Raw genomic sequence first — 15,810 nt, 5'->3', positions numbered from 1 at the left:
GTCAAACAGTGAAACATGCGAAACTTTGAGAAAAATCTGGTATTGATTGGCCAAACCAAAAATTCTGAAAATTTTATGGATATAAGATATATGAGTCTATTTTCAGGGAAAATTAACGGAACTTGATTTGGAGTTTCGTAGCTCCAGTTATAAATGATTTAGTGACTGTTGCTCAGGAAGACAGCTTGCAGTGAAATTATGATTATGTGGTAAACATTGACAAAAATTTGTTAATGAGTTGCTTATTGATTTCTTATAAGCTTACTGTAACGCCCCAATTTTCGGGAATTCTGTGAATGTTGACAAAATTTCATGCTTTGATTTTGTCATTTGTGAGTGAAATTATGAAATAGGACCTATGTGAAAATGTTTGAAAATGCTATAGGCTAAATTGAAGTGGCCAAATAAATAGGAGTGCAAAATAGGAGGATTTGCATGATAAACCTCCCATTTTACATGAAGTGGCCAACCATCATGTTGTTGTCGACAAAATGTACACTTGATATCCATAATTTATGGTACAAATTGATACAAATTGATAATATGTTAGGTAAATGTTCCATGATAATGGGTTAGGTAAATGTTTCATGATAATAGGTTAGGTAAATGTTCCATGATAATGGGTTAGGTAAATGTTTCATGATAATGGGTTAGGTAAATGTTTCATGATAAGAATATCATGTCTTTTGTATTAAAGAATTAAATGGATGAAATATGAAGTTTTATTAAAAGAAAAAAGGGGTGAAAAGAACAAAGTTTTGTCCATCTTTGTTCATCATAGCTGAAAGTTAGAGAAGAGAAAGGAGAGGAGAAAGCTCTTGAGTATTCGGTCATTAGGAGGAGGAAAATTGAAGGTAAGTTCTTGGTACCTTGCTTCTATTTTGAGGTTCATGAGTTCTTCTTGATTCTACCTTAACTCTTGAAGTATATTTTGATTTTTAGTTGTGTTGTGAACATTTAGTCATGAATTAAAATGAAGGAAATGGTTGTTGTTTCATGTTCTTTTGATGAAAAATGGAAGATAGGTGAAGTTGAGCCAAACAAATGAACATGCATGTGCCTTAGATGTTAAAGGGAAAAATCAACAAACATGTTGTGCTTTAAAATGATGAAATGGAGATTATACTTAAGTAAAATCATAGATATGTGATGATTGATTGGTGATATACATGTTTAAATAACAAGCATGCAAGTTAGGTGTGAAAGAGTGATTTGGTAATAAATCTGCTTGGGACAGCAGCAGTAACGTGACTTTGGAAAATCACCATAAATTGTGGGAGAAGAATTAGAAGCTGAATAAATTATGTAATTAAAGCTTATTGAGTCTAGTTTCTAATGAAACAAACAATAACATATTTTGAATTCTGTATAATGAGAAATTTGATTCGGAATGAAGAGTGGTCAGATTAGTCAAACAGTGAAACATGGGAAACTTTGAGAAAAATCTGGTATTGATTGGATAAACCAAAAATTCTGAAAATTTTATGGATAGAAGATATATGAGTCTATTTTCAGGGAAAATTAATAGAACTTGATTTGGAGTTTCGTAGCTCCAGTTATAAATGATTTAGTGACTATTGCTCAGGAAGACAGCTTGCAGTGAAATTATGATTATGTGGTAAACATTGACAAAAATTTTTTAATGGGTTGCTTATTGATTTCTTATAAGCTTACTATGATCTGTAGGTGTGGTTGGCCGAATATTGTAAGGGATTAATACGTAGTTCGTATTTGAATAGTTAGATTAACGTGTTAGTAATCCAATTGTAGGCGGTTCGTGTGTGGATCTCGTCAGCATATTGTCGCAAACAGGTGTGTAACTAACACCCTCTTTCTTAGTCTAGATCGGCAAAAGCCGAAAAGACGAAATGCCGAAAACTCGTATTTTGTAGATTTGCGAGTGTGCGAATGCTTGTGAGGTAAATCGATTAATGTTTTTGGTAAGCTGCAATGTTTGGACTGCAAAGTGCATGATTTCTATGCCCTCGATATTTTTGGGCTTAATGGGCCAAAATTGAATGATGGGCCAACGGCCCAATTTGGTAAGAACCCTCGACGTGATTCGTTAGTACGTGAAAAGTAGGAATATGCATGAAAACCCTAAAATAGATAAATTACTGAAATACCTTTAAAAGTGGAAAATTTACGTTTTACCCTAGTAGATAAATTACCGAAATACCCCTAGGGTTAAATTGACCTAAATGCATGTTTGATCGTTGTTATTTATCGCATGCCATGTTGTTATTATCGATGCATGGGATGGGATATTGACGGAGGAAGTACTGAAAGTGGCTTGTCCCGTCTTTGGAGGCTTTGCCTCAATTATCGTTAAGCGGCGAGCAGCAAGGCGCAATCGTGGAGTGTTAAATTTGGGTGGGTTGAGCTATTCCCCACATGGAGTGTATGGCTGGTACGGTGGAGTGTAGTGGTTGGTGGGTTGAGTAGTCTCCCAAATGGGCTTGCATATGTTTCTTGATGTTGCATGTATTTTGAAATGGGCCTATGGGCCATCTTGTTATCTGAATAAGGGCTAAGGCCCGGTTTATTGTAATCAAAAGGGCTTTGGCTCAAGATCACCGTTACCCAAATGGGCTTGCATATGTTATTGATGTTGCATGTATTTTGAAATGGGCCTATGGCCATCATCATTATCTGAATAAGGGCTAAGGCCCGTTTATTGTAATCAAAAGGGCTCGCCCAAGACCATGTTACTGAATGGGCTTAGCCCAATAGGCTTGAGTGACTTGGACTTTGAATGGGTTTTCCTTACACCGAGTTTTCCCCAAACTCACCCCTTTTATTTTCATCCACGCAGGAAATCCCCAACCATAGTGGGCTTGGAGTTGTGAGGGAATTCGGTGTGGCCACCCGTTCTGAAAGATTGATTTTCTTCTGGTGAACTGGACATCCTTTTAATTACGTTTGAGGTTTTGGGCTTTTAAATGTAATAAGGCCGCTTATTTATTTTTGATGGTTTTAATATGTATTACTAAGATAGGTATTACTTATTTTAACTGTCGAAATTGGATAGCTTTAGGGCGCGTTTTCAAAAACAACAATTGATTTCAAAATAACACGACAACAAGCAAAACTTCCGCAATGAAAGTATTTCCCAAAATTAATCACTTTTCCTAAAATGACTTAATCAAATCGGTTTCTTAGACATATCCATGACGTTAAGGTGTGGCAATGGTGGTATGCATGTCTAGGATTGGATCTGAAGGGAGCTTGGTACTTAAGCAGTCCGATGGACTCACCACCTCTTTTCCGGTTTCCTACCTGGTGCACAGCTTCCATTCACCTTAACCCTTAATGAATTAATCTTTTGAACATCAAGTACGATTTTCTGGACTTAGAATGGAAAATTTTTTTTAACGTTTTTGATGTGGCATGCCGGATCCAGCTATAACTTCTGGGCCGGGTTTGGGGTGCTACATTTAGTGGTATCAGAGCCTAGGTTGCAGCAACTTGGCTGTGGAATGGGTTTACAAAAATAAAGATTTTCAAAAACGAAAATTTTATAAAGATTGCGAAAAACTCGGTTTTCAAAATTTAGATCTTTTGAAGGTGGCACCCGAATCTCCGGCTCAAGTCTGTAAGTATTCTGAATTTTTCTGAATATTTTCCTGAATTATCTCTCTGTACTGAAACCCTATTAGGATACTCTAGCTAGGATGATACTGAAACCATAGAAAAATCTGATAAGAGACTGAAACTGTAGCTAGACTTCGATTCTGCGAAAACAAACTCTGAACTACTGTCTGATTCATAAAACATCTGTAATAAACACTGGAATATTAATTGATGCATAAAATTCGTAATTAAGATAATACGATATGAGTACAAGAGGCCGTGGATGGAGCCGAGGAAGTGCTCAAGCGAGATCTTCGTCTTCGAGACATATGCCTGCGGTGGATGCACCGGTACCACCGGTAACAGAGGTAGAGTCTCATGACCGGGGTGCCGAGGATGATGCTCTGTCGCAGGCAATGCTTCTTGTTCTGGAAAGGGTTGTCGGGACAAGTTCGGGCAACAGAATTCGAGGATCGATTTCTGAATGACTCCGGGCCAACGAAGCGGAGATCTTTAGGGGTGTGTCTAGTATAGCCCCGAATGTGGCGGGATATTGGTTGGAGGCCACAGAACGGATTATGGACGACTTGGACTGCTCTGAGGAGATTGTGAGTGGGGTATCTGTACTAAGTCCTTGGGTCACTTTCGGTTAGGGTAGACAAAGCGTATAGGAATGTACCCTTAGAAACTCAAGGTAAGATTTTCCCTGGAGATCGATGGAGTTACCATTCGGAGAGTTTGATCTCATTTTGGGAATGGACTGGCTTGTTAAGCATAAAGCGACTCTGGATTGTGCTGCTAAACGAATAGTGTTAAGGACCACGAAGGATGAGGAGGTTATGGTGATAGGTGAGTGAAGGGATTATTTGTCCAATGTGGTGTCAGCATTAAGAGCCGAAAAGTGGATTCGGAAAGGTTGTGAGGTCTATTTGGCATTTGTAAATCAGTCAGAAGAGGAGGGACTGATAGTGGATAAGGTTAGGACCGTAAAGGAGTTCCAAGATGTTTTTCCGGAGGAGCTTCCAAGATTGCCTCCGAATCGAGAAGTTGAGTTTGGAATAGACTTGTTGCCTGGAATGGCGCCTGTGTCAATCACACCGTATAGGATGGCACCGAAGGAGTTAGTGGAGTTAAAGACTCAAATTCAAGAGTTGTTAGATAGGAGCTTTATTAGGCCAAGCGTGTCTTCATGGGGAGCACCGGTGCTATTCGTGAAAAAGAAGGATGGCACGATGCGGATGTGCATTGATTATCGCCAGTTGAACAAACTGACGATTAAGAATAAGTATCCACTGCCAAGGATTGACGATCTATTCGACCAGCTTAGAGGAGCTTCTGTATTTTCCAAGATCGACCTTCGATCTGGATATCATCAGTTAAGGGTCAAGGAGGCAGATATCCAAAAGACGACATTCAGGACTCGGTATGGTCATTACGAGTTTCTGGTTATGCCATTTGGACTAACGAACGCTCCTGCAGCATTTATGGATCGATGAATCGTGTGTTCCAACAATTTTGGATCGGTTCAGTAGTCATCTTTATTGACGATATCCTGGTATATTCTCAAACCGAAGCGAAACATGATGAGCATCTCGTATAGTCTTGTAAGTGTTAAGGAGAAGGAACTTTTGTGAAGTTCAGCAAGTCTCGAACTTTGGTTGAGGGAGGTAACCTTCTTAGGACATGTGGTCTCTGTTGAGGGATTAAGGTGGACCCTCGGAAAATTGAAGTGATTTTGGAGTGGAAGCCGCCTAGGTCAAGTGTCGAAATACGGAGTTTTCTAGACCGGCAGGATATTACTGAAGGTTTGTGGAAGGTTTTCGTGATGACAAGACTTTGACAAAACTCATAAGGAAATGAGTGCCGTTTGTATGGACTAAGAAGCGCAGGAAGCTTTTGAGAAGTTGAAGAAAGTTCGATGAAGCACTGTGTTAATTCAAATGTGAGTGCGGGAATGATTTTATGTGTGTACAAGTGATGCATCACACGTGGGTTTGGGTTGCGTGTTAATGCAAGAGGGTAAGGTGGTTGCATATGCATCATGATAGCTTAAGCCTCATGAGGGAAACTATTGGACTCATGATTTAGAGTTGGCAGCAGTGATATTTGCACTTAAGATTTGGAGACATTACTTGTACGGAGAGAGGTGTATTATATACATAGACCACAAGAGTCTTAAGTATTTCTTGACTCAGAAGGAGCTGAACCTTAGGCAAAGGAGATGGATTGAGTTGCTTAAGGATTATGACTGTTCAATCGAGTATCACCCAAGCAAGGCTAATGTGGTAGCCGATGCTCTAAGTCGTAGAGTCAGATTCGATCCGAGAGCAATGTTTGCTCGTCTCGAGTCAGTATGATGATGGAAGTCATTGGTGAGTTGCAAGTGAGGCCAACCTAGGTGGATCAGATTAAGGAAAAATAGTTGAACGATGAGTCTTTGGTCGCTCGTTTTCAACAAGTTAAGGAAGGGGAACCTTCTGAGTTTGGGAGCCAGAAGAGACGATGCAACGGCAATACCCTCATCTGTTTGGATTAGGTAAATTTCGAGGAAAAAATTTCTTTAAGGAGGGTAGAGTTGTAACGCCCCAATTTTCGGGAATTCTGTGAATGTTGACAAAATTTCATGCTTTGATTTTGTCATTTGTGAGTGAAGTTATGAAATAGGACCTATGTGAAAATGTTTGAAAATGCTATAGGCTAAATTGAAGTGGCCAAATAAATAGGAGTGCAAAATAGGAGGATTTGCATGATAAACCTCCCATTTTACATGAAGTGGCCAACCATCATGTTGTTGTAGACAAAATGTACACTTGATATCCATAATTTATGGTACAAATTGATACAAATTGATAATAGGTTAGGTAAATGTTCCATGATAATGGGTTAGGTAAATGTTTCATGATAATAGGTTAGGTAAATGTTCCATGATAATGGGTTAGGTAAATGTTTCATGATAATGGGTTAGGTAAATGTTTCATGATAAGAATATCATGTCTTTTGTATTAAAGAATTAAATGGATGAAATATGAAGTTTTATTAAAAGAAAAAGGGTGAAAAGAACAAAGTTTTGTCCATCTTTGTTCATCATAGCTGAAACTTAGAGAAGAGAAAGGAGAGGAGAAAGCTCTTGAGTATTCGGTCATTAGGAGGAGGAAAATTGAAGGTAAGTTCTTGGTACCTTGCTTCTATTTTGAGGTTCATGAGTTCTTCTTGATTCTACCTTAACTCTTGAAGTATATTTTGATTTTTAGTTGTGTTGTGAACATTTAGTCATGAATTAAAATGAAGGAAATGGTTGTTGTTTCATGTTCTTTTGATGAAAAATGGAAGATAGGTGAAGTTGAGCCAAACAAATGAACATGCATGTGCCTTAGATGTTAAAGGGAAAAATCAGCTAACATGTTGTGCTTTAAAATGATGAAATAGAGATTATACTTAAGTAAAATCATAGATATGTGATGATTGATTGGTGATATACATGTTTAAATAACAAGCATGCAAGTTAGGTGTGAAAGAGTGATTTGGTAATAAATCTACTTGGGACAGCAGCAGTAACGTGACTTTGGAAAATCACCATAAATTGTGGGAGAAGAATTAGAAGCTGAATAAATTATGTAATTAAAGCTTATTGAGTCTAGTTTCTAATGAAATAAACAATAACATATTTTGAATTCTGTACAATGAGAAATTTGATTCGTAATGAAGAGTGGCCAGATTAGTCAAACAGTGAAACATGGGAAACTTTGAGAAAAATCTGGTATTGATTGGATAAACCAAAAATTCTGAAAATTTTATGGATAGAAGATATATGAGTCTATTTTCATGGAAAATTAACAGAACTTGATTTGGAGTTTCGTAGCTCCAGTTATAAATGATTTAGTGACTGTTGCTCAGGAAGACAGCTTGCAGTGAAATTATGATTATGTGGTAAACATTGACAAAAATTTGTTAATGGGTTACTTATTGATTTCTTATAAGCTTACTATGATCTGTAGGTGTGGTTGGCCGAATATTGTAAGGGATTAATCGTAGTTCGTATTTGAATAGTTAGATTAACGTGTTAGTAATCCAATTGTAGGCGGTTCGTGTGTGGATCTAAATCAAGATATCGTCGCAAAGCAGTGTGTAACTAACACCCTCTTTCTTAGTCTAGATCGGCAAAAGCGAAAAGACGGAATGCCGAAACCGGTATTTTGTAGATTTGCGAGAAAAAGCGAATGCTCGTGAGGTAAATCGATTAATGTTTTGGTAAGCTGCAATGTTTGACCGCAAAGTGCATAATTTCTATGCCTTCGATATTTTTGGGCTTAATGGGCCAAAATTGGAATGATGGGCCAACGGGCCCAATTCGGTAAGAACCCTCGGTACGTGATTCTGTTAGTACGTGAAAAGTAGGAATATGCATGAAAAACCTTAAAATAGATAAATTACCGAAATACCCCTAGGGTTAAATTGACATAAATGCATGTTTGACTGTTGTTATTTACTGCATGCCATGTTGTTATTATCGATGCATGGGACCGGGATATTGACGGAGGAAGTATCGAAAGTGGCTTGTCCACGATCTTGGAGGCTTTGCCTCAATTTATTGATAATCGAGCGCAAGGGCAAGCTGTGGAGTGTTGGGTGGGTGGGTTGAGCTATTCCCACATGGAGTGTATGGCTGGTATGGGTGGAGTGTAGTGGTTGGTGGGTTGAGTAGTCTCCCAAATGGGCTTGCATATGTTTACTTGATGTTGCATGTATTTTGAAATGGGCCTATGGGCCATCTTCATTATCTGAATAAGGGCTAAGGCCCAGTTTATTGTAATCTGAAAAGGGCTTTGGCGCAGATCTTTATTACCCAAATGGGCTTGCATATGTTATTGATGTTGCATGTATTTTGAAATGGGCCTATGGGCCATATCATTATCTGAATAAGGGCTAAGGCCCAATTTATTGTAATCTGAAAGGGCTCGCCCAAGACCATCATTACTGAATGGGCTTAGGCCCAATAGGCTTGAGCTGACTTGGACTTTGAATGGGTTTTCCTTACACACTGAGTTTTCCCCAAACTCACCCCTTTTATTTTCATCCACGCAGGAAATCCCCAACCATAGTGGGCTTGGAGTCGTGAGGGAATTCGGAGTGGCCACCCGCTCAAAGATTGATTTTCTTACGTGAACTGGACATCCTTTTAATTACGTTTGAGGTTTTGGGCTTTTAAATGTAATAAGGCCGCTTATTTATTTTTGATGGTTTTAATATGTATTACTGAGATAGGTATTACTTATTTTAACTGTCGAAATTGGATAGCTTTAGGGCGCGTTTTCAAAAACAACAATTGATTTCAAAATAACACGACAACAAGCAAAACTTCCGCAATGAAAGTATTTCCCAAAATTAATCACTTTTCCTAAAATGACTTAATCAAATCGGTTTCCTAGACATATCCATGACGTTAAGGTGTGGCAATGGTGGTATGCATGTCTAGGATTGGATCCGAAGGAGCTTGGTACTTAAGCAAATCCGATGGACTCACCACCTCTTTTCCGGTTTCCTACCGGTGCATGACTTCCATTCACCTTAACCCTTAATGAATTAATCTTTTGAACATCAAGTACGATTTTACGGACTTAGAATGGAAAATTTTTTAACGTTTTTGATGTGGCATGCCGGATCCAGCTATAACTTCAGGGCCAGGTTTGGGGTGCTACACTTACTATGATCTGTAGGTATGGTTGGCCGAATATTGTAAGGGGTTAATACGTATTTCGTATTTAAATAGTTAGATTAATGTGTTAGTAATACAATTGTAAGCGGTTTGTGTGTGGATCTCGTCAGCATATCGTCGCAAACAGGTGTGCAACTAACACCCTCTTTCTTAGTCTAGTTCGGCAAAAGTCGAAAAGCTGAAATGCCGAAAACCGGTATTTTGTAGATTTGCGAGTGTGTGAATACTCGTGAGGTAAATCGATTAATGTTTTTGGTAAGCTACAATGTTTGGACTGCAAGGTGCAAGATTTCTGCGCCCTCGATATTTTTGGGCTTAATGGGCCAAAATTGGAATGATGGGCCAATGGGCCCAATTCGGTAAGAACCCTCGGTAGTGATTCTGTTAGTACGTGAAAGGTAGCAATATGCATGAAAAACCCTAAAATAGATAAATTACTGAAATACCTTTAAAAGTGGAAAATTTACAGTTTTACCCCTAGGAGATAAATTACTAAAATACCCCTAGGGTTAAATTGACCTAAATGCATGTTTGACTGTTGTTATTTACTGCATGCCATGTTGTTATTATTTGATGCATGGGACTGGGATATTGACGGAGGAAGTACTGAAAGTGGCTTGTCCACGTACTGGAGGCTTTGCCTCAATTTACTGTTAACTGAGCAGCAAGGCTGCAATTGTGGAGTGTTGGGTTGTGTGGGTTGAGCTACTCCCCACATGAAGTGTATGGCTGGTACGGATGGAGTGTAGTGGTTGGTGGGTTGAGTAGTCTCCCCAAATGGGCTTGCATATGTTTACTGATGTTGCATGTATTTTGAAATGGGCCTATGGGCCATATTGTTATCTGAATAAGGGCTAAGGCCCGCTTTATTGTAATCTGAAAAGGGACTCGCCCGATACCACTTATTACTGAATGGGCTTAGGCCCAACAGCTTGAGTGACTTGGGCTTTGAATGGGTTTTCCTTACACACCGAGTTTCCCCAAACTCACCCTTTTATTTTCATCCACACAGGAAATCCCCAACCATAGTGGGCTTGGAGCTGTGAGGGAATTCGGAGTGGCCACCCGTTCTGAAAGTTTGATTTTCTTCTAGTGAACTGGACATCCTTTGATTTACGTTTGAAGTTTTGGGTTTTTAAATGTAAAAAGGCCGCTTAATTATTTTTGATGGTTTTAATATGTATTACTAAGATAGGTATTACTTATTTTAACTGTTGAAATTGGATAGCTTTAGGGCGCGTTTTCAAAAACAACAATTGATTTCAAAATAACTCGACAACAAACAAAGCTTCCGCAATAAAAGTATTTTCCAAAATTATTCATTTTTCCTAAAAATGACTTAATCAAATCGGTTTCCTAGAAATATCCATGACGTTAAGGTGTGGCAATGGTCGTATGCATGTCTAGGATTGGATCCAAGGAGCTTGGTACTTAAGCAAATCCGATGGACTCACCACCTCTTTTCGGTTTCCTACCCGTGCACGACTTCCATTCACTTTAACCTATAATGAAATTATCTTTTAAAACACTAAGTAAGTTTTTTTCTGGATCAACAATATAAAATATTTTGAACGCTTCGATGTGGCATGTCGGATCTGGCCATAACGTCTGGGCCGAGTTTGGGGTGTTACATTTAGTGGTATCAGAGCCTAGGTTGCAATAACTCGGCTGTGGAATGGATTTATAAAAACAAAGATTTTCGAAAGCGAAAATTTTATAAAGAATACGAAAAACTCGATTTTCAAAATGTAGATCTTCAGAAGGTGGCATTCAATCTCCTACCAAGCTCGTAAGTATTACTCTGAACTTTTCTGAATATTTTCCTAAATTATCTGTCTGTACTGAAACCCTATTAGGATACTCTAGATAGGATGATACTGAAACCATAGGAAAATCTGATAAGAGACTGAAACTGTAGCTAGACTTCGATTCTGCAAAAACAAACTCTGAACTACTGTCTGATTCATAAAACATCTGTAATAAACATTGGAATATTAATTGATGCATAAAAATTTGTAATCAAGATAATACGATATGATTACAAGAGGCCATGGACGGAGCCGAGGAAGTGCTCGAGTGAGATCTTAGTCTTCGAGACATATGCCGGCGGTGGATGCACTGGTACCACCGGCAACAGAGGTAGAGTCTCATGACCGCGGTGCTGAGGATGATGCCTTGTCATAGGCAATGTGCATAAGGCGACCCTGGATTGTGCTGCTAAACGAATGGTGTTAAGGACCACAAAGGATGAGGAGGTTATGGTGATAGGTGAGCGAAGGGATTATTTTTCCAATGTGGTGTCTGCATTAAGAGCCAAGAAGTGGATTCGGAAAGGTTGTGAGGCCTATTTGGCATTTGTAAGTCAGTTGGAAGAGGAGGGACTGACAGTGGATAAGGTTAGGACTGTAAAGGAGTTCCAAGATATTTTTCTGGAGGAGCTTCCAAGATTGCCTCCGAACCGAGAAGTGGAGTTTGGAATCGACTTATTGCCTGGAACGGCACCAGTGTCTATCGCACCGTATAGAATGGCACCGAAGGAGTTGGTGGAGCTAAAGGAACAAATTCAAGAGTTGTTGGATAGGGGCTTCATTAGGCCAAGCGTGTCTCCATGGGGAGCACCGGTGCTATTCGTGAAAAAGAAGGATGGTACGATGCAGATGTGCATTGATTATCGCCAGTTGAACAAACTGACAATTAAGAATAAGTATCCACTACCAAGGATTGACGATCTGTTTGACCAGCTTAGAGGGGCTTCTGTATTTTCTAAGATCGACCTCCGATCTGGATATCATCAGTTAAGGGTCAAGGAGGTGGATATCCATAAGACGGCATTCAGGACTCGGTATGGTCATTACGAGTTTTTGGTTATGCCATTTGACCGATTTAACGCCTGTAGCATTTATGGATCTGATGAATCGGGTGTTCCAACCATTCTTGGATCGATTTGTAGTCGTCTTTATTAACGATATCCTGGTATATTCTGAAACTGAAGCGAAACATGATGAGCATCTCCGTATAGTGCTGCGAGTGTTAAGGGAGAAGGAACTCTTCGCAAAGTTTAGCAAGTGTGAATTTTGGTTGAGGGAGGTAACCTTCTTAGGACATATGGTCTCTGCCGAAGGGATTAAGGTGGACCCTCGAAAGATTGAAGCAATTTTGGACTAGAAGGCACCTAGGTCGGTGTCAGAAATACGGAGTTTCCTAGGATTGGCAGGATACTACAGAAGGTTTGTGGAAGGTTTTTCTGTAATGGCAGCACCCTTGACAAAACTCATAAGGAAAGGAGTACAGTTTGTATGGACTAAGAAATAGCAGGAAGCTTTTGAGAAGTTGAAGAAAGTTCTGACTGAAGCACCTGTATTAATTCAGCCGGAGTTTGGGAAGGATTTTACTGTGTACAATGACGCATCACACGTGGGTTTGGGCTACGTGTTAATGCAAGAGGGTAAGGTGGTTGCATATGCATCATGACAGCTTAATCCTCACGAGGGGAACTATTCGACTCATGATTTAGAGTTGGCAGCAGTGATATTTGCACTTAAGATTTGGAGACATTACTTGTACGGAGAAAGGTTTATTATATACACTGACCATAAGAATCTCAAGTATTTATTGACTCAGAAGGAGCTGAACCTTAGGCAAAGGAGATGGATTAGGTTGCTTAAGGATTATGACTGTTCAATCGAGTATCACCCAGGCAAGGCTAATATGGTAGCTGATGCTCTAAGTCGTAGAACTGTATCTAATCTAAGAGCAATGTTTTCTCGTCTGAGTCTGTATGATGATGGAGGTTTATTGGCTGAGTTGCAAGTGAGGCCAACCTGGGTGGATCAGATTAAAGAAAATTAGTTGAACGATGAGTCTTTGGTCGCTCATTTCCAACAAGTTAAGGAAGGGGAAACTTCTGAGTTTGGGTTAAATGGTGAAGGAGTTCTATGTTTTCGAGGAAGAATTTGTGTTCCGAAGGACTCTGATTTGAGGCAAACAATATTGAAGGAAGCTCATGGAGGACTTTGTGCCATGCATCTTGGAGGGAACAAGTTGTATCACGACTTACGAGAATTGTACTGGTGGCCTGGACTAAAATGAGAAGTAACGGAGTTTGTAGGGAAATGTCTGACATGCCAGCAAGTAAAAGCTAAGCATCAATTACCCTCTGGACTGTTACAGTCAGTGAAAATACCACTTTGGAAGTGGGAGAGGGTAACCATGGACTTTGTCAGTGGGCTGCCCTTGACACCATCAAAGAAAGACTCGGTGTGGGTGATTGTGGATAGGTTGACCAAATCGGCCCATTTCATACCTGTTCGTACTGATTTTTCACTTCAAAAGTTAGCCAAGTTGTATGTGGACGAGATTGTGCGACTTCATGGAGTCCCAGTTTCAATTATTTCTGATTGGGATCCCAGATTTACATCTCGGTTTTGGCAAAGGTTGTATGAGGCGTTGGGGACCGGATTGAACTTTAGTACGGCTTTCCATCCCTAAACTGATGGTCAGTCAGAGAGGTTTATTCAGATTCTGGAGGACATGTTGAGGGGATGCGTGATTGACTTTCGAGGTAGTTGGGAGGATTACTTGTCGTTGGCAGAATTTGTGTACAATAACAGTTACCAGGTGAGTATTTGAATGGCACCGTATGAAGCACTGTATAGACGAAGGTGTCGTACACCTAGTTGTTGGACTGAACTAGGAGAGTGACAAATTCTTGGATCAGAGTTGGTAGCTGATACTGAGGATAAGGTCAGAATAATTAGGGACCGGTTAAAAGAAGCATCTGATAGGCAAAAGTCGATGCGATTTGAAACGTAAGGAGATTGAGTACTCGATGGGTGATATGGTCTTCTTAAAGGTTTCTCCTTGGAAGAAGATATTAAGGTTGATAAGAAGGGCAAGTTGAGTCCGCGGTTCATTGGGCCTTATCGGGTTTTGAAGCGAGTAGGCCCAGTGGCTTATCAATTGGAATTGCCTCCAGAGTTAGACAGGATTCACGATGTTTTTCACGTCTCCATGTTAAGGTGTTATCGCTCGACCTGCGCCACGTCGTGCCGATGCTTGCGTAAATTGAAGTTCAGACTGATTTGACCTTTGTGGAGGAGCCTGTGCAAATATTGGCTCAAGATGTTAAGGTTCTCAGAAGGAAAACTCTCCCGTTAGTGAAAGTGTTTTGGCGTAATCATGGCAGAGAGGAAGCCACTTGGGAGCTAGAAGAGGCGATGCAACAGCAATACCCTCATCTATTTGGATTAGGTAAATTTCGAGGATGAAATTTCTTTAAGGAGGGTAGAGTTGTAACGCCCCAATTTTTGGGAATTCTGTGAATGTTGGCATAGGTTTAATTATGTTAGTGGGCCTCTAGAAGGCCCAAGCTTAAGATAGAACTCGGCAATTTTAGTTAATTTTTTTTGTTCCATAAGAAAAAGGGGGTGAAATTATGAAATAGGACCTATATGAAAATGTTTGTAAATGCTATAGGCTAAATTGAAGTGGCCAAATAAATAGGAGTGCAAAATAGGAGGATTTGCATGACAAACCTCCCATTTTACATGAAGTGGCCAGCCATCATGTTGTTGTAGACAAAATGTGCACTTGATATCCATAATTTATGGTACAAATTCAAATTGATAATGGGTTAGGTAAATGTTCCATGATAATGGGTTAATGTTTCATGATAATGGGTTAGGTAAATGTTCCATGATAATGGGTTAGGTAAATGTTCCATGATGGGAATTTCATGTCTTTTGTATTAAAGAATTAAATGGATGAAATATGAAATTTTATTAAAAGAAAAAGGGGTGAAAAGAACAAAGTTTTGACCATCTTTGTTCATCATAGCCTAAAGTTAGAGAAGAGAAAGGAGAGGAGAAAGCTCTTGAATGTTCAGTCACTTGGGGAAGAAAATTGAAGGTAAGTTCATGGTAGTTTACTTTATTTTGAGGTTCATGAGTTCTTCTTGATTCTACCTTAACTCTTCAAGCATATTTTGGTTGTTAGTTGTGTTGTGAGCATTTAGTCATGAATTAAAATGAAGGAAATGGTTGTTGTTTCATGTTCTTTTGATGAAAAATGGAAGATAGGTGAAGTTGAGCCAAACAAATGAGCATGCATGTGCCTTAGATGCTAAAGGGAAAAATCGGCTAACATGTTGTGCTTTAAAATGATGAAATGGAAATTATACTTAAGTAAAATCATAGATATGTGATGATTGATTGGTGATATACATGTTTAAATAACAGGCATGCAAGTTATGTGTGAAAGAGTAAATTTGGTAATAAATCTGCTTGGGGCAGCAGCAGTAACGTGACTTTGGAAAATCACCATAAATTGTGGGAGAAAAATTAGAGCTGAATAAATTATTTAATTAAAGCTTGTTGAGTCTAGTTTCAAATGAAATAAACGAAAACATATTTTGAATTCTGTACAATGAGAAATTTGATTCGTAATGAAGAGTAGTCAGATTAGTCAAACAGTGAAACATGCGAAACTTTGAGAAACATCTGGTATTTATTTGCCAAATCAAAAAT

The 15,810-nt window shown here is 39.2% G+C and overlaps 1 long non-coding RNA gene across 2 annotated transcripts; it reads left to right on the top strand.

The window, feature by feature from the left end:
- The first annotated feature begins 591 nt into the window (after positions 1 to 591).
- LOC128284078 (uncharacterized) lies at positions 592 to 10,542 on the top strand. 2 transcript variants are annotated; one of them, XR_008274392.1, is made up of 4 exons: positions 592 to 854; positions 1,771 to 1,812; positions 2,816 to 3,595; positions 10,299 to 10,542. It is a non-coding gene; the product is annotated as an uncharacterized LOC128284078 (long non-coding RNA). The 2 variants fall into 2 exon arrangements; XR_008274393.1 differs by lacking the exon at positions 2,816 to 3,595 and having other exon boundaries at positions 612 to 854; positions 10,299 to 10,447.
- The last annotated feature ends 5,268 nt before the right edge of the window (positions 10,543 to 15,810 follow it).

This window comes from Gossypium arboreum, chromosome 11 (assembly GCF_025698485.1).
Source record: "Gossypium arboreum isolate Shixiya-1 chromosome 11, ASM2569848v2, whole genome shotgun sequence".
Lineage (NCBI taxonomy): Eukaryota > Viridiplantae > Streptophyta > Magnoliopsida > Malvales > Malvaceae > Gossypium > Gossypium arboreum.
This window is presented reverse-complemented; position numbering and strand designations above follow the sequence as displayed.